This window comes from Marmota marmota, unplaced genomic scaffold, assembly GCF_001458135.2.
Source record: "Marmota marmota marmota unplaced genomic scaffold, marMar, whole genome shotgun sequence".
NCBI lineage: Eukaryota > Metazoa > Chordata > Mammalia > Rodentia > Sciuridae > Marmota > Marmota marmota.
The window spans coordinates 1,029,547-1,052,182 of NW_025999926.1; the positions used below are offsets into that span (position 1 = coordinate 1,029,547).

Sequence of the window (22,636 nt, forward strand, 5' to 3'; positions counted from 1 at the left end):
CACTAGGACTGTCTCTCGTGTCTCTGCTTCTTATACAAGTTGGTGAGGGGCTGGCCCTTATTTTCTCAGTCCCTATTTGAAATATACCAGGAAAGTACTTTGGTGGCTCCTCCTTGGCTGAGACTCTTCCCTCTGAGCCAAGCAGCTGGACAAGGCAGGTGGCAGCTGCCACTGGGCCAGGGCATGAACTAGCCATTGCTGGCATGGTTGGGCCAGTACCTGGCAGTTCTGCTGAATAGCATGGCTGGATAAGGTTCGGAGGTCCCCAGATTCTCAGGGGACTTCCACTGAAAACAGTCCCAGGCCAGGGGTGTTCACAGCCCCCAGCACTGCCATGGTCATCCAGAGGCTTCCGGCAACTGCCCACACCTGTGCTGCCTGTTGATTTTCTGCCCTGCTGTGTGGCTTCTCTTAGCCTGGCCAGGCTACACCCTTGCAGCGTGACCCTGTCATAGCTAGAGTTCTGTTACCTCCTTTCCCAAATCCACCCAACTCATAGATTTCTCTTGCCAAACCACAGACAAGATACACAGCTCCTTCCCTAGATAACACTCATGACTTCCAGGCCAGACTTGACTGGCCCCAGGTTGAGCTTATCATGACATCAAACATGTCCTTGAAATGCACAGGGGTTTTGAATGTGCAACAGTGAGGAACAGTAGGGTTTGGTGCATTTCGGAGCCAGGTAGGCAGTTTGCAGGCTGTGTTTGTGGTAGAGCGCAACCTCTGTGGAAGTAGAAAAATTAACCCATCTCCAGCAAGTTGGTGATCCCAGGACCCTGGGGCGCCCGCCAGCTTGCTGTAGAGATTGCAAAAGAGAAAGAGCACATCATTTCCAGTTCGCATCTGTAAAGAACCACATGTTAAGCTTGGAGCTGACTCACAAAAACAAAGAAAATTTCAAGCGCTCTTGCAAGATCTGAGCTGAGATGAATCTTTGCACTCAGCATGGCTGCCCGCCAGAACAGCGGTGCCGGTGAGCCCATGGCAGGCAGCACTGGTTGCTGTGAGGAGTTCTCTACTCAGCAGGAAAATTAAAACCCAGCCTTTGTGTGGTCGGAGCTTCCTTCCTCCTTGATCCTCTTCCTGCCTTTTCCTTGGTCCACAAATGATCTCACCTGTGGAGCTGATGGTCCAGATATACCCCTGATTTGGGCATCTCCTGGCACAATGACCCAACACCCAATGGAAGGTGAGAGCAAACCTATTTTCACTTCAACTGAGAAGTTGATGCCGTTAAATATCATTGATGACCACTGCTGGGTGTGGTGGTGGGCACCTGTAGTCTCAGCCACTTGGGAGACTGAGGCAGGAGGACCACTTGAGCTCAGGAGTGCATGGCCAGCCTAGGCAACACGGATTGATCCTGTATCAAAAAATAGAAAATAGCCAGTAGCTCAGGAGGCAGAGACAGGAGGTTAGCCTCTGCAAAAGTGAGGCGCTAAGTAACTCAGTGAGACCCTGTCTCTAAATAAAATACAAAATAGGGCTGGGGATGTGCCTTAGTGGTCGAGTGCCCCTGAATTCAGTCTCCAGTAGCCCCCCCCCCCAAAAAAAGAACAATAATGAAAAATAACCACTCATGGAATCAGCAGCCTTTGGAGTTGCTATTCTAGAACTGTGTGTCACAATCAATCTTTGGGAAGCACCGTTTTTTTCCCCAATCTGTCTTGGACCAGTGCTTTTGTTAAACACAACAGACAAGGATTACTAAGATGTGGTCACCCACTTTGATGTTGCAAAATATCCAATTGCTATAAAACACTTCTCTCAATTTTCTTGTCACAGAGCAGAAATGGGCTGTTTGCAGGTGGCCTGGTCAGTGGCCCGGTCAGTCGCCCACACTGGGATAGGACAGAAATTTTCCATGCTTATTTCTATTTCAGACATGAACACTCTTTTTATTGTTCTTATTAAGCTCCAGTGCTGTCAAATTGACAGCCAGAAAGTCCTTCATCATCCTGATTTTCATCTCCTACTAACTGTGTGTGTGTGTGTGTGTGTGTGTGTGTGTAAGTCGGTGTTGGTTCTTGGGCATGATGGAGAGCTTGATATGTTCATATGATCCAAGTCCTGGAACTGATTTTGATTCTTCCAGTAACATGCTGATTTTTTTTTCTTTGTCTTTTTTAGCTCAAGTTGTTGGGGATGGAACCCAGGGTCTCACACAGGCTAGGCAAGCGCTCTGCCACTAAGCCACACCCCCAGCCCCCAACGCCCATTCTTAATCATTAGATGAAGAGGTTCTCACATCACTATCGCAGATATTCTGAGAAGGAAGGTCCCTTAGCTCTGCGGTACAAACCACATTAAGAGCCTCTGCCAAAATAGAAACTGCAGGGCCTACTTCAAAGAATTCCCATGCACACATTTATAAAATTCTGCAGAGCACACAGTTAAAAGGAGCGTGGGACCATTCTCCTCCTTGCTGCTTTTCTGTATCATTCTGCTCTGAATCCCTTCCCACCACATGCAGCTTCTCAAATGTTCCAGTTACTACGTTTGAATTTTTGTTAAGCCGATAATTTGGTTTTCTATGTTCCCTCGCCCATATTTTTTTTTCTTAAAGAAAAATTAAAAGCAATGCATTACCAAATATGACAAGCTCCTAAAATACACCATGGAATGCAGTTCAACGAGATTCAGTCACTGACATCAGCGAGTCGTTTCTGTGATGATGGAGCTGGCACAGACGTTGAGACTCGTGAGGCCGTGAACTTGTTCATTTTAATACTCAGACCAAGTTCTCTCTTTTTCTCTGGTAATGTTCTGCAATGTTTTGGAGTGACGTTAGGCCTGTCCCATAAAACACTGGGAGGTGTTCCCTCCTCTGTTTCCCGGAACAGTTTGTATACCATCAGTTTTATCATTTCTTTTAACATTTGATGAAAATCTTGCGAAACCATCTGGGCCCAGAGTTCCCTTGGGGGGAAGGTTTATGACAACAAGCTCGATTTCTTTCATGAATACAGGGCTATTCAGATTTTCCTCTTCGTCTTGTGTAGACTTTGGCCAATATACTTGACAGGGAATTTCTTGATTTCATCCATTGGGCAAAATGATTGGCATCCAGTTACAAAATTAGCTTGTGATTCTTTTAATATCTACGATCTTTGAAGCAATAACCAGTCTTTCATTGCTGATACTTGTGATTTGTCTTTTGTTTCCATTTTTCTGGATTACTTAGTTTTGAATTTATTTATTATCTTGTTTTTAAAACTCTGGGTTTAGCTTTGTCACTTTTTTTTTTCTAATGTTTGTTTTCTATTTTGTTGGTTCGTATTCTTCCATTTTGGTTTTAGTTTGTGTTTAGCCTCTTGAGGTGGAGTCTTAGGTTCTTGATCTTAGACATTTCCTCTTTTCTACTGTAAGTCTCTGAAAGCGTAAATTTCCCTCCTCGTACATGCTTTACGTGATTCCCATACATTTCTCTGTGTTTTGTTTCTGTTCTTAGTCAATTTGAAATACTCTCTAAATTCTTTGTGATTGATTTTTTGAAACATGGGTTATTTGGCAGCACACTACTTTACTGTCCTACATGGGGGTGGGGGGAGTTCCTGGATATGTTATTGATTTCTAATTTAATTCTATTGTGGTCAGAGAACCGATTTTGTGTGATTTCAGATATTTAAAAAAAGTTTGAGGAGTCATACTAAGACCCAGCACATAATTTGTCTTAGTGAATTTTCTACGTGGACTTGAAAAGGAATAGCAGTTAGATTCAGATATGCGGTGCTGATACTCAGCTCCTGTGTCTCCTGACACTTTTTCTAATTAATCGGTATGTGGTTGAGAGAGAAGTGTTAAATCTCACTATGACTGAGGAATTGTTTCTTTCTCCAATAAACTAAACAAAGAACGAGATTTCTTCCACGTGATAAATGGCATCTGTGAAAAACCTAGAGCCAACCTGCTACTTACTCTCGAAACATCAAGTACTTTCTACGATCAAGAAAAAGATAAGGATTCTCCCCCCCCCACACATACACACACACTCTCTCTCTCTCATCACTTTTAGTCAACACCGTTCTGAGAACCTCACTGGGGCAATAAAACAAGAAAAAGATGTAAAAGGGATAAATATTGGTGGGGAAAAAAGTAAAATTCTATTAGAACATGACATGATTGGTTACATATAAAATCTCAAGATGCCTACAAAACTAGTAGTATAAGAGACAATATTTGGCTTTTGGATTTTGGCATTGACTTACTTCACTTAGCATGATATTCTCTACCTCCGTCCATTCTCTCTGATAAATGGATGCTGGTCCAAAACGGGAGGGGGGAGGCACGGGAAAAAATGGAGGACCTTTGGGCAAAGGGAAGGGAGGTTGGGGAGGGTGCCTGGGGCCAGGAAAGTTGGTAGAATGAGATGGACATTATTACCCTAGATACATGTAAGACTGAACATAGGGTGTGATGCTACCTTATGGACAACCAGAGAAATGAAAAGTTGTGCTACAATTGTGCACAATGAATCAAAATGCATTTTGCTGTTATACATTGCAGGATATAAAAAAAAACAAGAAAACAATTGTGCTAGACATGGTGGTGCATGCCTGTAATCCCAGTGACTCAGGAGGTTGAGGCAGGAGGATCATGGGTTCAAAGCCAGTCTCAGCAACTTAGTAAGGCCCTAAGCAACTCAGCAAGACCCTGTCTCAAAAAATAAAAAAAAATAATAATAAAGGGCTGGGGATAGATGACTCAGTGGTTAGGCAACCCTGGGTTCAATCTCTAGTACCAAAATAAAAAACAAAAACAATTGCATAGGTACATACTAGGAGTGAAGAATTAGAAAATGAAAAAATTTAAAACTCCACTTATAACAACCTTAATAAAATATTTTAACATATATGTAAGAAATATGTAAGTCCTCTAGTCCTCTTCAAAGAAAATTACAGAATATTGCTAAAGAGACACTTTAAAAGGCCTGAATCCATGAAGGGACAGCATCCCAATCTCATTTGGATTGGAAGCTAAATAACATTAAGACAGAAGAAATCCTTTCTCTTCAAACTGATCTATAGATTGTATTCAAACTGATCTATACATTGTATGTAGTCCCAATGAGAATACCAGCAAGGTTTTGCGTAGAAATTGAGAAGCTGATTCTAAAAGTTACTTGGAAATGCAAAGGACCTAGACTAGTCAAAGCACTTTATACAAAGTTGGAGGGCTGGCACTACCTCATTGCAAGCTTCCTATAAGGCTGCAGTGCTCAGGTGGTGTGATACTGCTCAAAGGACAGATGCATGATTCCCTGAGCACATCAGAGACAGGCGAATCAATGCCCATGGATTGAGATGTGCATTCAATTCAATAAGGAAAGAAAAGTCTTTGCAACAACTGAATAACTATATGTGAAGAAAATAAGCATCATCCCTTATTGTGTTCATATACAGATTTACTTATAACGATTGTATTATAAAACTCCTAGGAGCTGGGCATAATAGCCCAGTTGGCAGAGTGCCTGCTTCACATGCACAAAGCCCTGGGTTCAATCCCCAGCACAACAAAACAAAACAAAAATGACAACAACAACAAAAAACCTCCTAGAAATATGGGGAAAAAAATCTTTGTGACCTTGAGTAAGCAAACTTTTTTTTTTTTACACACAGGATACAGAAAGCACAAACCATAAAAAATTTATAAATTGCACTTTATCAAAAATTTAAAACGTTTGCTCCTCAAAAGTTACCATGAGGTAAACAAAGGGCAAGTCAGAGAATAAGAGAACATATTAGCAATATTGGGTCTGACATACGATTCATAGCCGTAATATATATATAGCAATTAAATCCAACATTAAAAAGGCAAATTATTTAAAAGATATTTCATCAAAGAAGATGAGAATGGCCAAAGTTAAATAAAAAACACATGAAAAGATTTTCAACATCATTATTTTTCCTGGGTAAAGCAAACCAAATTGCAATGAAACATCCTTACGCAGCCACTGGATGAAAATCATGAACCAACAATACCAAATCAGTCTTGGTGGGATTGTAAGGGATACAAACCCTTCAGAAAATTATTGAACAGATTCTTAAAGTTTAGCATAAACTTGTTATATGATGCAGTTTCTACACTTCTAGGTATTTGTGTGTGTGTCCACACAAAGACCTATATATAGTGAATGGTTTGTTTGGTACCAGGGATTAAACTCAGGGGCACTTAACCACTGAGCCACATCCCCAGTCTTTTTTTTTTTTTTTTTGTATTTTTATTTAGACACAGGGTCTCACTGAGTTGCTTAGTGCCTCACTAAGTTGCTGAAGCTGGCTTTGAACTCAATCTCTTGAGCTGCTGGGATTATAGGCGTGCACCACTACACCTAGCTTTAGTGAATGTTTTTGCACAACCCCTCCAAATAGGAAAATCCCTAATGTCTCTCTACAGGTGAGTGGATGATTACTCTGTAGTATGTCCACTACAGAAGAATACCAGGCAGCAATAAAAAGAAATGAGCTATTGACACTCATTCTGCAGAAAGGAATCTCAGAATGTACAATTTCACACTGCAAAAACAGAAGGAAAATGTTCTTGTGACCTATTGGAAATCATGTATGACTCACCATTTCAAGCGGAAGACAATTCCTAAAAGTTTAACAAAAAGGTTTATTCTTTCCGTAAAGACTTATTTTCTTTCGAATTGGACTGTCACACATTGGATTTGCTCAAAAAGGTCCAAATCAATTCATATCTTACATTTTCATTGAGTGTATATGTAAGTGTTGGCATTAAGTAACCTCTAGCTTTTTTTGGTAAAGTTTGTCCTCCAGGAAATTGGTGCTAGAGGATGAAAATGAGGCTAAATCTTAATAAATAATTTTTCTAAGAAGCATCATCTTAGTTTGTTGCAGAAGTGAAAGATTATGATTTTTTGATGTCGCTGTGAAGATGAGTATTTTTTTAAAGAGAGAGAGAGAATTTTTAATATTTATTTTTCAGTTTTCTTTGGATACAACATCTTTATTTTATTTTATGTGGTGCTGAGGATCGAACCCAGCGCCCCACGCATGCCAGGCAAGCGTGCTACCACTGGAGCCACATCCCCAGCCCAAGATGAGTGTTTTTAAGAGAACAGAAAAAAATGTATCTAGATGTTCTTCTTCTTCTTTATGACTAGTATATTCTAGAGACAATGCAAATTAAACTTGGGTTTTTCAGTTTGGTTTGCTTATTTGAGAGACCCGGGCTGGGGCTGGGGCTGGGGCTCAGTGGTAGAGCACTTGTCCAGCACGTATGAGGCACTGAGTTCAATTCTCAGCACCACATATAAGTAAATAAATAAAAGTCAATCAACAACTGAGAGAGAGAGAGAGAGAGAGAGAGAGAGAGACCCTTATGTTTTCTTGACCCCTCTTCATAAATCCTGTTGAGTAGGAAATTGATCTTGGATTCTTTCTGATTATGCAATTAAAGATCACCCACTTTAGTTGTTTGATGGTGTTTGCATTCACGTTGGGCAGTCACCCAAGGCACCCATTTCCAGCTCCAAGCAGGTAACATCCTAAGGTGCCCCCCACCCCCCCACACACACACAGTGCAGCTTCCCCTGCTGGAACTGAGAGCCTCCTCCTGTGACTCCCTGACTCCCAGGATGATCCCTTTATACGAGGGAACTTTGCAGATATAATTAAGGTTATTCACCAGTTGACTTAAAAATGGGGAGATTATCTGGACGAGACTAAACTCATCATCAGTCCTTTGAAATCCAAGTTTTCTTTGGCTGATAACAGGAAGGGAAATTAGAGAGATTGACAGTGGATTTCTATGGCTGGCTTTGAGATGAGGAGGCTGTGGGACAAGGACCTGGGTGAGAGAGATCTGAAGGAGCTGAGAACACCCAAGGCTTACAGCCAGCAGGACATGGGGACTCCAGAAGTGGCAAGGATCTGAATGTGGCTGGATTTTTTCCCCCTGAGCTTCTAGACAACAGACCTGGACTTTGACCTTCTGCAACTTTGAGCAGAGAACCTAGTTGGGCCGGCTTGGGTTTCTGACGTACAGAACCGGGAGATAATAAATGGGTGTTGTTTTAAGCTGTAAAGTTTGTTATGCAGTCCTAGAAATTTATTATTTGTTATGCAATAATAGAAAACGAATACACAGCTATCGTGCAATCTCAGTAACGAACCATTTGATTTGTTCCCAGTTTTATTGCTGTTTCCTGGAATAATGAATGCCATTCATTTTTTTTTGATTTTTATTTTTTTAGTTATGGACCAAAGTATTTTGTCTGTTTTCTAAACCTTTGTGAGAATTCAGGCAAACTGCAGCCTACCTTCTTGGGATGGCTCCTGCTCGTTCTTGCCATTCAGTGTGTGACCTGTGGACCAGCAACAAGAGCAACACTAGGGAGCTTATTAGAAACTCAGAATCTTGGGCCTTCCCCAGAGCTGCTGATGCATAAGCTACCTCTGAGATCCCTCCCGTGATTTGGGTGCTCATTAAAGTTTGAGAAGTGTAACTGTTACCCTCAAACTGCAGAGTAGGCTTTTATGGAGTTTAAACCCCCCAAACCACCACCTGTTAGCCCAGACTGGAGCCTAGACTGCTCCTCTCCCGGGTAGTGGGGCTTCTTCTGTTCCCGAGTCCAAATCTGGCCAATTATCAGGGAACTTTGACTCTGATTCTTCTTCCTCTGGGTCTCTGAACCTCCTCTAGGTTCTATGCCTGTACTTGAGGGGTCACATTTCCTCAGCCACAGTGGGACCTGGCTGCCCCAGGTCATTTCTACTTAGGGAACCAAAGCCCACCCCCACCCTGATTGTGTGTAGTTAAGAAATGCCTTGAAACAAAGGCATGTGAGCCCTGTCCCCAACTGTGCCTGTCATAATCATATGCCAGAGACAGGCAGGTGACGGCTCCCAGGCTCCGGGAGCTTCCTGCAGCCCTTAGAGAGGGTGTGGGTGACAGTGTGGGCAACTTCTTCAACCACACACTGCAGGTAGCGCAGGGGATTGAGGCCAGTGTCCTCTGGAACGAGCACATCTTGGCTAATGTCTTTGCCCCTCTCCTGTCTCTCCTCCCTGACTTCGCATTCCCAGGGAGGCGGAGCTGCTCTCACCCTGCATTCTCACCTGGCTTCCGCTTCCTGGGTCACCCCTCTCATCTCACCTCCTCCCACACTTTTGTTCAACCCACAGACACCGAGGTTCTAATTCCTTCAGGAACCCTTCCTTTGAATTTTCCCTCCCAACGTCTCAGTGAGGGGCCACTGGCCATCACCTCCGTGGTGTTTGGGCCATCCATTGTAGCATAAAACCACTCCAAATTCAGGGCTCAAACAACCATCTAGCTTTGCTCACAGTTCCACAGGTCAGGAGTGCAGGAAGAGCTTAGCTGGGGGCTCTTTTCTTGGGGCTCCTCTGTAGATTCAGAGAGGTGTCAAGCTGGGGCAATGGTCAGTTTTGGGTTTGACTGGGCTGATCATCCAAGATGGTGGCTGGGGATGTCGCCTCTTGGCTGGGAGCTCAGGAGGCACTTTGACTGGAACACCTACACCTGGCCTCTTCTCAGCCTGTCTTGGTTGGAATGTGTCCCCCAGAAGTTCATGTGTTGGGAACGTAATCCTCAAATTCCTATGTTAATGGTATTTGAAGGTGGAGTCTTTGGGAGATAATTAGGGTCGGATGAGGTTGTGAGGATGGGGTTCCCGTGATGCATCAGTGGTAGCCCTAGAGAGACCCAAGCTGACCCTTGCTCCTTCTCATCACGTGGCGCTCCCTGCAGGACATGATAGAGCAAGGAGGCCCTGACCCAATGCTGGTTCATACTCTTGGACTTCCTAGCCTCCAGAAGCATAAACCCAATAAACTTCTGTTCTTTATAAACTAGTCTCCTAACAAAAGATAGCAGCGGAAAATGCACTAAGATAACAGGAGTTCCCCAAAAACAGAGGCCTCCAAGCTTTCTGTGGTCTTGCCTTAGAACTTCTACAAGTCTCATGCTCCACATCTCCATTGGTGAAATGGGTCATGTAAGTCAGCCCAGATTCCAGAAGAGGGGACTTGGGGCCCCCCTTTAGTGGCAGGAACAGCTTCCTCAGTTGCACTTGACCATGGGCCTCCCTGATCACAGCTCCCTCCAGCAGGCACCCCATCTTCCTGCAGGGTGGGGGTCCCTAGTCACATGGGTTCTCCAGCCCCGTCCACACCTATCTGTAGACTGATGAAATGAATCAAAACAAAATTCAGCAAAACTGGGGGAGAGACAACCGTGGAAATGTACAGAAGCAACCTAGATAGGATGTGTGTTTGTTGTGTGCGTCGCTAGACTTAAAGCACAGGGAGAGTTGATCAGTCTGGTCTGTCCCAGGGAGGGTGTCCACTGTGGATCTGAGCCCTTGATTTAGAGAGCCTCTGAACACTTCTTCTTATTCTTTTTTTTTTTTTAAACCAGGATTTGAACTCAGGGGTGCTTGGCCTCAGAAGCATATCCCCAACCCCTTTTATTTATTTATTTTTATTTTGAGACAGGGTCTCACTAAGTTATCTTGAGGCTGGCTTTGAACATGGGATCCTCCTGCCTCAGCCTCCCAAGCCACTGGGATTACAGGCGTGTGCTAACTGTGTCTGGCTGTAAATAAATGCTTCTTAACGGAACAGTTTGTTGTGGTGACTGTCACAGAAGGACTTTAGCCTGGAAGCCAGGTAGGTGTAGGGGCATAGGGGCACATCCCACACCTTTCTAACATGGAGGAACGGGGTTTCTCTACTGGTCTTCCTGGGAGAAGATTCTCTGAGCTCCTAGTAGTGCCCACTCAAGCCCCTGACAATACCAGTTACCAGAAGGGCCTCCCAAGCCTTCTATCAAGGGCATCTCTGCAGCAAGGGTTGTGCTGAGCTTGTGTTAGGAAAACAGCTCTCTCACCAATACTCAGGCAAAATGAGCTTCTGCAGTCCCCTGTTAAACTCTCTAGTTTGCAGAAATTTATTTACAGCAAAATGCTGGTTTCCCCACAAACATCCTGCTTGGCTAAATATATCGCCTGCTCCTAGAACACGGCCTGTGGTCGTCGAGTGTGGGTTTTGCCTTCCTTTCTGCACACTGCACTCTATGTCCTCTTTCCCTTCTGTGGTCCTTGAGCATTAGAGGGATGGGGACCTCAGCCCCAGTCTCTTCTAACACAGGCATCTCAGAGCACAAGCCCTGCACCAGTCAGACCTGTGACAGGTCTGTGACCAGGAAGGAGGATGCGGGTGTGCAGGAGCAGGGCCTGCGGGAGTCAGGTTTGGTCCACTGCTGGGCACGCTTTTTTTTTTTTTTTTTTAATCTAACTCACCTGAGAGAGCTTTTTGGGTGAACCTTGCCCTGCTGGGTCTCTGTAACCAATGGAAGGACTTGGAGACGCTCATATCTGAAGGGACAGCCCTGCCTCCCACCAGAAGCCCAGGTGCAAAGCAATGGCTGCTGGGAACACTGAGTGCATCCAGGGAGTGGCCAGCCTGGCCGTGTCCACCCCCCGGGCAAGGAGAGACCAGGGCCCTGCAGGCAAGGGAGGAAAAGGGAAGAAATCCAATCCCACGCTGTTTCTCCTCACACGACAAGAAGGCCGTGGGACCAGGAAGCTGTAAAGAGCAGAGACTGCTTAGGTCATGCTGGTGAGCGGGCCCCAGCCCAGAGCTCAACTCGAGGGATCTCCAAGGAGAAGGAATTGCTCCCCCTCCCCCTCCCCCTCTCCCTTTCCTCCCCTCCCCTTTCCCTCCCTGCCCTCCCCTCCCCCTCCCCCTCCTTTTCTTCTTTTTCTTTCTCTGTACTGGGGTTTGAGCCCAGGGGTGTTCTACCACTGAGCCACATCCACAGCCCTTGTGTTCTGAGACAGGGTCTTGCTATGTTGACCAGGCTGCTGTCAAACTTGATATCTTACTGCTTTACCTCCTCAGTCTCTGGGATTACAGGTGTGCACCACCATGATGAGTTCTCTTTCTTTTCCCCTCCTTCTCTCTCTGTGTCTCTTCCATATAGAGAAATGGGGCACAAGAAATATTGGCCGTAGGTGAGAAGAACATGGGCCGTAGGTGAGAGTGTGAGTGTGGCGGAATCTGGGCCACGGGTTGCTTTTCCTAATGCTCCAGATGAGTTACCTTGACACACCTGTGCCATCTCTCAGAGCCCCATGTCTCACCTGGATATTGGGGTCTCTGTGCATCCACACTAGGGTTTTACGAGGGTTAAACCTGTCATGTTATATATAAAGCCTGCAACACAGGGCCCCATACAGAGTGAGCGCTCAATAAAGAGCAGTTGGTGTCTTTTATTCTGTGGTTTTGTGACAAATAGCATTAACGAAGCATCTACCTGACAGTAGAAAGTTCACAGCCGCCGCCGCCTGGGTCTTCCCCACCAACGCTTTCCTAGCTTTCACTTACCTGTTATGAACCCTCAGCATGATAGTATGAGCAGGTGGAGGCTTTGGGAGGTCCTCAGGTGGAGGGTGGAGGCCCACAGGTGGGATCAGTGTCCATGTAAGAGGTAGCCCCAGAGTGGCCTGGTCTCTTCCGTCATGAGAGGACTCAGTGAGTAGACACCGTCTTTGAATCAGGAAGCAGATTCTCACCTGATGTGGAACGTGCTGACACCTTGTCCTTAGATTTCTCAGCTTCCAGAACTGTGAGAAATACCTTTCCATTGTTCTGCTGTAGCAGCCTGAACAGACTGACCTTCCCTCCTACCCTCTCCAAGCCTCTAGCCAGGGACCATTCTATGCTTTTGTAGGTTCACATAATTGACTGGACTTGCCTGGATGGTCCAGGATAATCTCGCTATTTTCAAGTCCCTGCCCCGGTTACACCTGCAGAGTCTCTTCTGCCATCCAATAGAACACATTCCAGGTTCCAGGTCCCAGGGCGTGGGCATCTTTGGGGCATGCCACCTCAGACTGGGGAGAGAGAGCATTTGATGGGGACAGGGAGCCCAAACCACCACGGCCTCTGCAGGAGCCCCGGGACCTTCCACTGCAGGGGGAAGGAGGGCCCTCCATGGAGCCTGCTCTCCAGATGTGATGGAGGAACTGTGACCAACGGCGCTTGTTTTGATTTGTGCTGTCCCTGAAGAATGGACATAATTGTATGGATTTTTCAGTGAAAATACCACTAAGACCATGGGCTAGATCCCTAGTGTACCATGTCTTCAGAAAAATGGTCATTTTGAAATGACAGGCACCTTTCCTTAAGATATCCTAGAAACCCAGAGTACAGTCACGGATCTGCGAGAACACCCGAGTGGACGTTCTATGTGAAGAGGAATGAGAGGTGCTCACCCTGGGGGAGCATCCCAGTCTTCAGTGTGTGCGTTTTGATAAGATTCACTTTAAAAAGGCTCAGAACCCAGAAGCTCCACGTGTGGTCAAACTGCTGCAGAGAGCAGGGGTGACGTACGAGGTGAAGGAAACAGAAGTCTTGTGGTTCCGTAGCTGGTTTCATGATGAGTGATGATATTTCTCTAGAAAAACTGCGATCCGTTACACCATGATGGTGGACAGCTTCAGTGCCACCGTGGCCTGGCACCTGACTTCAGGGATGTGCTGACTTTCTGTTCCAAGTTCAAGGTCACAGCCCGGGGTGGGGTGTGTGTGTTTGGGGAGTATCTTCCAGTTATCCACTACAGGCTGTGGGTACAGCTCAGTGGTTGAGGGCTTGCCTAGCATGTGGGCTCCATTTCTAGTCCTCCTCCTCCCCAAAAGACACCCTGTTAGCCACTGCTGTGTAATAAATTGCCCAAGATGTAGTGATGCGCAGACACCATTTCATTGTTCTGAGCTCCGTGGGTTTTGTGGGACTAGTCAGACAACTCTGCTGGTCCCCCTTGGGATCCTCCCTGTTAGTGGTTCAATGGCAACAGGGCTGATCACCAGGGAAATGCTGTGCCTCTCTTTCCCTCTGTAGTCCTAAGGCCTCTCTGTGCAGTCTCTCTAGCAGGTAGAACGACTTTTCAAATCAGGAATTGTCAAACTTTCCTGTCAAGAGCCAACTATTTGAGCTTTGTAGGTCATGTGGTCTTGTCACCCACGTTTCTCTCTCTCTTATTGTGACACAGCCATACACAGTGCAAGAAGGTGGTCATGGCCGGCCACGGTGACACTTTATTCACAACAACAGGCAGTGGGCTAGATTTGGCCTGCTTCCAGGGTGGCTCCAGAGTCTCCAGGGCACAAGAGCAGTCACCCCATCTGTGAGCACCCAGCACAGTCCAGGCACAGAGTCACCAGCCACACTCGGCTGGCTAAAGTAGGTTACAGGTTCATTCCAGATGCAACATTGGGGGAGCAGGGGGACGGGTGTGGGGGAGGAAAGCATTTCCTCTACCCTCTTAGGTTCTATGTCTGTGACCGTGTCAATTAAATTGGTAAGAGATAAACCAGAGAGAATTTTATTTGAAGTTAATATTTTATCAACAAATATATATTAAAAAATTAAATCACATTTGATGTTAATAGTTTAATTTTACTTATCAGAGATATCACAGAAAAAGAAATGAAAACCCCAAGAAGCAGTTAGATCTGACACCTTCTTGGCCATTTTAACAAAGTGGTATATTCTGGGGTGGCAAGTCCTGACCCCCTATCAGCAGTTCCAGAGAAGGGGTTATGAGGATTTGGGGGTTCACCGGGGCTGTCCTTGGGGAAACACTCCTACGGGGGAGTGAGAGATATCAGATTCCACTTGGCTTTTGTATCGGTCTTGAAGGAGACATTAGTGCATGCGTTCTTATTTCAACCAAGGAACAGAATTCACCTTTTGAAATGGACATTTTACAAGCTTGAGGTACATTTCACTCGTGAGCTGCTAGAATGACAATGACAGTACCAGGGCTCAGTTGCTGTCTGCTTCTGCTACTCCACCAAGGTGGAGAAAAGCCTCATTCCAAGGATTCAGTGGAGGGACATCTGTCGCCTCTCTTTCATTGTTTTTACTTCTGAATACAGGAAACAGAGATGTCATGTGACAATGAGGAGGCAGGGATGTAGTTCCCGGCCAACGTGAAACACGCCATGTTGGGGTTGGACTGGCTTTGCAGTCTGTGTTTCTTGGTTTTCCTGTTACCCAGGAGCCCAGGGCTACTGCCCTGATAAAGGTGTGCTTCAGTACCTGCAGGCAGAGGCATTATCTGTGATGCATCTTCTCCTGCCCACCCAGGACACTGCCGGGAACCTCCTCCACAATCCCATAGGAGCCTGTTACATAAAAATAACAGGAGGCCGTTGTTTTGGATGAGGCTCCTGCCCTGGGCCCCATCAGACCAGTCAAAAAATCAAAATGGTGTCACTCATGCTAAAGTTCCCTGTCACCAGGCTGAAACTCAGCTGTTCTCTGACTTTCCAAGAACTCAGGATTAGAGAGATAACAGCCAAATTCCCCAGACCAGCAGTTTCAATTGGCATGATACTGAAGTTCTCTCTGCCTTAATCCTTACACGAAAATCCACCTGAAATAACCTGATGTGGACAGACCAGTTATTTTCCTATTGTTCTCTCCCCCTGTCCCTGGCTTACCAGGAAAGTAATTTTGAAATGAAGATTCCACCTCCTGAGTTTTCTTTTTCTTTTTTTTAATTTTTATTTTCTTCACCTCTTTTCTATCTATAAAACCAAACTCTTCTGCACAACCCATCAGGACTGTATTTTGCAGAACGAAGCATTGCTTGATTCTAGAATTGAAAATAAGCCAATTAAGATCTTTCATCAGTGGTTGTACTTTTGTCCTTGGAGTCCTCCTGCTTTCTCCTGTTTATTCTAGGCCTGAGATGATCCCCCCCACACACACACACCCTGCAACTCCCTTCCCCATGAAGGTGATCTTGCAGATCCCAATGCGAATCCCCTCCTCCAGGAAGCCCTTCCCCATTCGCTTTAGTTGGATCAATTGCTTCTTCCTGGAAGGAAGGAAGGACGGAAGGAAGGAAGGAATGAAGGAAGGGAGGGAGGGAGGGAGGGAGGAAGGGAGGAAGGCAAGCATGCTGTGATGTTTCCTGGAACTGTTTCCTGGATGCCCCAGAAACACGTTTCCATGTGAACTTGCTAGAACACTCTGACTTTCACAGAGTCCATAAAATATAACTGAAAATTAAAAGTGATGTTCTCTGATCCTAATGATTCATCTTTTGCCTGTGAGCAATGCTAAACCTGGTAGAACCGTTTCTGAAATATGTCCCCAAGTTGTTTGCTCTCATTTCTACTTAGGACGTTTATGTGTGTGCGTGTGTGTGCGTGTGTGTGTGTGTGACCTGTAAACCATCAAGTCAGCATCAAAGGGTGCCTGTACCCACCGCTCTTCAATTTCCCAAAAAAACTTTCTCAATGGATCATTAAAAAGTTCTCTCACCTTAAAAAAAAAAAAAAAAAGAGATCCAGAAAGGCAGATGGCCAGGAGCAGTTTGGCCTTCCTCTGTGCAGGTGGTAAATGGCCCTTTTACGTGGGATGAGAGTGCACTCATGTTCTTCCTCATCCTGTTCTGTTGGTTTGGTTTTGTATGTGATGAGGTTTGACCAAAGCTGCCTCCCTCTCTGCCCTGAGCTGGTGCCTGGACTGAAGCAGAGAGCACCAAGGCACAGAAGGGACTCAGAGCTCTCTAGGACGGAGGGACATCTGCCTCCAGACTCCTATATCATCCCCAGGCTGGGGATGGCAGGGGTAAATATGCCCTAGTGGCAGCAATGTTCCCTTCCTGCAAAGACTCAGGCACCCCTATGGGACATAGGTCATAGGACTCTCTGAATGGAGGAACACCACAAAGGGTCCCTGTCCTTTGAGGGCACAGCCTGAACACACATGGCCTTTCCCATGGAGCCACTGCTCCCTGGGCATACCCTCTATGTCCACTAACCTTCTGCATGTGCCCTTCTCTTCTTCCACCAGATGCAGCCAGAGAATGCAACCTGCCTTTCTGGAGATTTTCCTGCCCACAGGGTCAGTGCTCCCAGAAGCCCCCGGGCAGGAGGTGACTGCACGCGTGGTTTGCGGACATGGTAGGCGACCTGTTACAGTGAGTTTTTTCAAAATGTCATTAGGACCCACAAGTGGGACATGATGTAGTGAGCTGGGCGTGGTGGTAGACATCTGTAATCCCAGACGCTTGGAAGACTGAGGCCGGAAGATCGTGAGTTCAAAGCCAGCCTCAGCAACTTAGCAAAATCCTGTTTCTCAATAAAAAAGAAAGAGGGCTGGGGATGTGGCTTAGAGGTTGAGCACCCTTGGGTTCAATCCCTGGTACAAAAAAAAAATGATAATCTATTGAGATGTAACTGGCATTTAAAACAAAATGGAGCAAGATTTTAAAAATAGCATACATCATGGTAAGCTTCTTTACCTTCTAAGGTGTCCCCTTTCTCCATCATGGTATGTACCTTACTCTGCCCCGATGCACACTTCATCGGGACCCATCCTGCTGGGAGGCTTCGGGCATCTCTGGATGCTCGCCTTTCACTTTCTGTGATGGCTGCCTTTCTTTCTGTTTCTTCTTCCTGGACCTCACAGTAGCCAGCTGCTTTTCCGCTGATTCTTTAAATGCTGGGTTCCCCGGCCTCCTTCTCTCAGGCGCTCAGCTTTGCCTGCTGATCCTAGTGACACAGACAGTTGACCCCCATGACTCATCTCTTGGTTGTCTTCCCACCTTTCTCTTTCTCTGAAGTGCCAGATCCATATATAAAATATATGTGCTGCATATGCTAAATAGACGTGTGTATACGTATGGATCTCAGCTCTCCCTGTATTCTAGATATCAGTCCTGTGTGTCTCCGATACATCTTATCTTACTCTCATCACTGTCTTTTCAGTTCCTTGATGCTGTTGTTTGTAGCACAAGAGTTTGTGGTTGGGCAAGCTCCAATTTATACTTTTTTCTCTCTCATTGCTATGCTTTTGGTGATAGCTAAGAAATGATGGTCTAACCCACCATCATGAAGATTTATTCCTCCAGTGTTTTCAGAGTCTTGTGGCTTGGGTTCTCCCCCTTGTTAGATGATCCACGTTGAGTTGCTTTTGTAAATGGGGGAGGTAGGAGGCTCCACTTCATTCTGATCATCCTGCGACACCTGCAGTGGGTTGTCTTGATGCTCTCGTTGGAAACCCTTTGACTATACCTGTGAAGACTCTCCATTTTATTTCACGAAATTACTTGTCTCTCTTCATACCAGTACTCATTCTCTTGGTTACTGTAGCTTTTGAGAAAGGCATGAAATATCCAAGGTTGTATTAGTTGTTGCATCTAAAAGTTCAAAGGAAATTAGATACAGAACAATCAGAGAAGTGGGTCTCTCTTGTCTAGAGAACCAGCTGTCAGTAATCCCCAAGACTTGAGATCCCAGGGGTTACTCTGTGTCTTGTCACCATGCCCACTTACCACCCCCTGGCCATGGGAGAGGCTCCCTGCTGGGCACTTGGAGATAAGCTGTGCTCAGGAGGTGAGGTGACTTTCCCGTGGTCACACAGCTGAGAAACTCTGGGACCAGAGCTCGAAGGCTGCCTGGGTCTAGAACCTCTGCTTTCCACTGCTTCCTTCTGAACTAACGCTGACCTGCAGGAGTCACTGGGAGGTGCCAGGCACACTGCCCTGGTCAAAACATTTCTTCGATGTGGTAAAATAGACATGACATAAAACTTGCCATTTGAATCATTTGAAGCAGACAAAGCAGTGGCCCTGAGTACATTTTATTTCATTGTTACTCCATTGCCATGTTTCTCCAGCACTTTCCGTCTTCTCAAACTGAAGCTCTGCTCCTGTGAAACACAAACTCCCCATCTCTCCCCCAGTCCCTGGTACTCACCATTCTATTTTCTGTCTCTATAGATTTAACTACTCTAGTTATCTCATTTAAATGAAATCACACAGTATTTCTCCTACTGTGACTAGTTTCATTCACTTACAGTCGTATCTTCCACGTTCATCGGCATTGTGGCATCCATCCAAGTTCCAATCCCTTTTTCAAGACTGAATAATATTCCATGTATGTATATGTCACACTTCATTTATCCACTCATTGGTCAATGGGCATGTTTTATTTCCACTTCTTGGCTATTGTGAATGATACTGCTATGAGGCTAAGTGTGCAAATAGTTGCTCAAGTCCTTGCTTTCAATTCTTAGCTGGATCATGTGGTAAATTCTATGCTTAATTTTTTGAGGAATTCTCAGAGTTTTAAAATGTCACTTTTGAAAATGATTTCAGAACTGACAGTGTTACTTTGGGTTGCACTCAACAGAAGAAATTTTTGTCTTCCTGAGGCTAGTTTTTCTGCCTAAAGAAAATAAATAAATAAATAAGCAATTTTGGTGAAGCAGGTCAGGCTAACTTGGAGAATGTGACAGTGGAACAAAATCTGCTTTTTGTGGTGTGCTTCCTAGTTAAAGAAGCAGTGCTTCCTCTGTGGGACCGTTAGTTCCAATAAAAATGTTAACAGGACTGAGAGGAAGACAGGCCTAAGAACCAGAGTAAGTCCCACCCCAGGCTCTGAGGACGTTTGCAGGACAGAGAATCCAGAGCATTCACCCAGCATTGGGTGGCACAGAGTGGTGCTCAGCAGGTGCCAGCTCCTGTTCCATCTTATTGCTGAAGGAGGAAGGCACAGGCCTAGGAATTTGGGGGCAGGGACCTATTTTGTTAGTGGTAACAGCTGGAGATGCCAGAGGCTGTCATGAGGGTCCTTAATCCAGGTTGGATGTCAAGGGCCAGGCATCAAGATGGCCCCATGGCTTGTTGTCTATATATGATCAAGAGACTTGTTAAAACCCAAAGATGAACATGGCTGTGGACAGTGAAATATGGAGCCCCTCTCTCTTTCGTTCCCTCCCTTTCTTCCTTTCTCTCCTCTCCATCTCTTCCTTCCTTCCTTTCTTCCTTATGAATAGTACTTACTGAGTTTTCTGAGTACTCAGTGTTTAGTATGTGCCCAGCTTGCCAGATTGAGATATGTCAATGAAGAACCAAATAAAAATCCCGCCTTTAAGGAGCTTATATCTTGTGAAGTAAACATCAGAAGTCCAGGGAATTTGATCTTCTATTTTACTGATGATAAGAACATATGTTAAGAAAACTTCAGGGCTTTTGCTAAAATAAACAACAGAATTAAAAAACAGAAAGAAGTGGCCGGAAACAAATTCAGCATACCAAAAAAAAAAAAAATGACATTCTTTTTAAATAACAACTAGTTTTTTCATGAGAATAAAATATCTCCCCAAACATAAAATTTCTAAAAACGTCTTTTTTTTCACCAAAAATATGCAAAACACACCAGAAGAAAGATATAAAATATCTTTGTAGGGTGTAAACTAGTTACTGAATACATGGAGAGGCATCCTGGGCTTGTGAAGAGTAGTGCTTAGAGCCTAAAAACACAAATCTTTGATAAATACATGTGCAAACATCTTATATCTAATTAAATTTTACATTTATTATTTATATGTATAATATACTGAAAACATTAATAATTTTTATATATTTGTTTTACAGAGGTGATGCAATTCCCAGTATAATTTTAATAGGTTTTATTTGAATTAGCAGAAAGTATTTTAAATTTAGTAAAGAAAAATAAATATGTAAAAATCGCTAAGAATATTTTAGACAAGGAATATAGAGTTGGGTATCTTGCTCTATCTAAAGTAAAACAATATAATAAGGTAAAACAATATAATGTAAGATAATATAATATAAAAAAATAATATAAAATATGACAGAAACAATATGATACTACTGTAACCCGACAGAATAGAATTGGCAGGAAAAAATGAAACAGATCAGTTGACTTGAGATAGGTCCAAATGTATACAGAAATCTAATATATGTTCAACCCAACATTGTAAAAATGTTTTATTGTGTACATTTGTGGCTTAGCAAATGATGCTATGGGATACATATAAAAAGTAAAATCATTACTGTAGTGAAGCCGATTATCACATAATCTCACATAATTACTTTCGGGACATGAGCAGTAAAATCTACTTATTTAGCAAAAATAAGTACAATTTTAGTTTAAAAAGATTATGCATCAAAAGCAACATTTTGTTTAGCTGGCACGCAGTGGGAAGACACCTGCCATTTGACATGTGTATTGTTAATTCTAATTTGTTCACGCACACACACACACCTCTTCTAAATCAGGGCGAGGATTAGGGTTGGGGACTCTGGGGATCTCACATAAATAGAATCATTCAGTGTTTTTTTTTTTTTTTTTTTTGGGTATTGACTTATTCCATTTAGCACAATATCATCAAGGGTCAGTCATATTGTAATATATGTCAGAATTTCTTTCCTTTTTAAAGACAAATAATATTTCACTGTTACATCCATACTACATTTTATCTATCAGTTCTGCTGATATAAAATTGATTGTAATAATGTACTTTATTTAATCCTGTAAACCCCACATATTATAATTCCAATGTGTAATCAGTGTAACAACTGAGGTGCTTTTGTACCCAAGCTTTGGGGTCTGGTGTGCATTTTATACCTAGAATATGTCTCAATCCAGAATCAGCCAGTTCAGCTACGCAGTAGCCATCTGTGGCTGGGGACTACCACTTTGGACACCCAAGGTTCTAGATTGCCTAGAATTAGCATTGCCTCCTAGGGATGACGCTAGTGTCCTTGTGAGAGTGTGGTCTCCTGGTGGGCACTTCCTGCTAACACAGGAAGCGTTGGCTGTGGCACCTACAATGAGATCAAGGTGGGTAGAATGGGCAGCATCTGACGTATCTTGCCTCCTCCTGAGGTTGGGAGGCTGACACCAGCATCATCCTGGTGACCGATGTGCCTGAGGTTCAGAGGCTCCCTGGCAGCATCTGGAAGGCAGAGGTGAGGGGAAACTGTTGTTTTTGCTGGCCAACATACATGAAATTGGTTTTCTATGGCAATGTGGGTGCAGATCACCTCGTCCATGTATGGACTTCACTGGGGAGAGGGGAGTGGGCAGCTGGCTTCTGAAAGATATCCCAAGCCCTTTCAATGCCTCTTGTGCATCCTACCTGATGGGGCTCAATTGGATTCTGTTTTTTTTTTCAGGTGAACAAGAATGGATACTGTGATGGATTGGAAACCACCTTTGCTACATATCTGCACACCAAGTGAACAGGTCTGTGAAAATACTGACAAGACAATGACATTCCACGCAACCTGCCTATTGTGTATGAGGATCTTGGACACACTTACAGTTAAAATATGCCTCCTTGGCTTAGCAAGCCTTTGCCACCAAATTGTTAATAAATATAATGATAAATAAATACATTTCTGCTTAGCTTTCTCTAGGCAGCTTCTCCAATTACACGAAGTACCAAATATTAGGTCATAATTGAATTTTATAGTAATTTGGGAGGAAAGAAGAGCTTAGGGAAGAGTCTATAACTCATGCCAACTTGGAGAATTGATGAAAGAGATGGAAAGAAAATTGATTATGGCTTTAAAAGGACATTCATTTTATGGAATATGTTTAAAGGATAATTTCCCATATAGATTATAAAGCAATTTAGGAAACTGGTCCATAAATATTTTAGTAATAAATTCTTTAAGAATAAATTATAGTCTGTGCCTCCCTCCCCCTCTGGCTGTCAGTCACTGAACTGAGTTGTCTTGATATTTTATTTAAATGTGATCCACATTTGTCAAGCCTGTGTGTTTCAAGGATTGTGTTGGAGTCTCTTGA

At 44.3% G+C, this 22,636-nt stretch overlaps 1 long non-coding RNA gene across 2 annotated transcripts; it reads left to right on the forward strand.

Annotated features, from left to right (window-relative positions):
• LOC125615863 lies at positions 1-22,217 on the forward strand. 2 transcript variants are annotated; one of them, XR_007346456.1, is made up of 3 exons: positions 1-1,192; positions 16,863-16,972; positions 22,000-22,217. It is a non-coding gene; the product is annotated as an uncharacterized LOC125615863 (long non-coding RNA). The 2 variants fall into 2 exon arrangements; XR_007346457.1 differs by lacking the exon at positions 1-1,192 and adding an exon at positions 15,990-16,637.
• Positions 22,218-22,636: the final 419 nt, after the last annotated feature.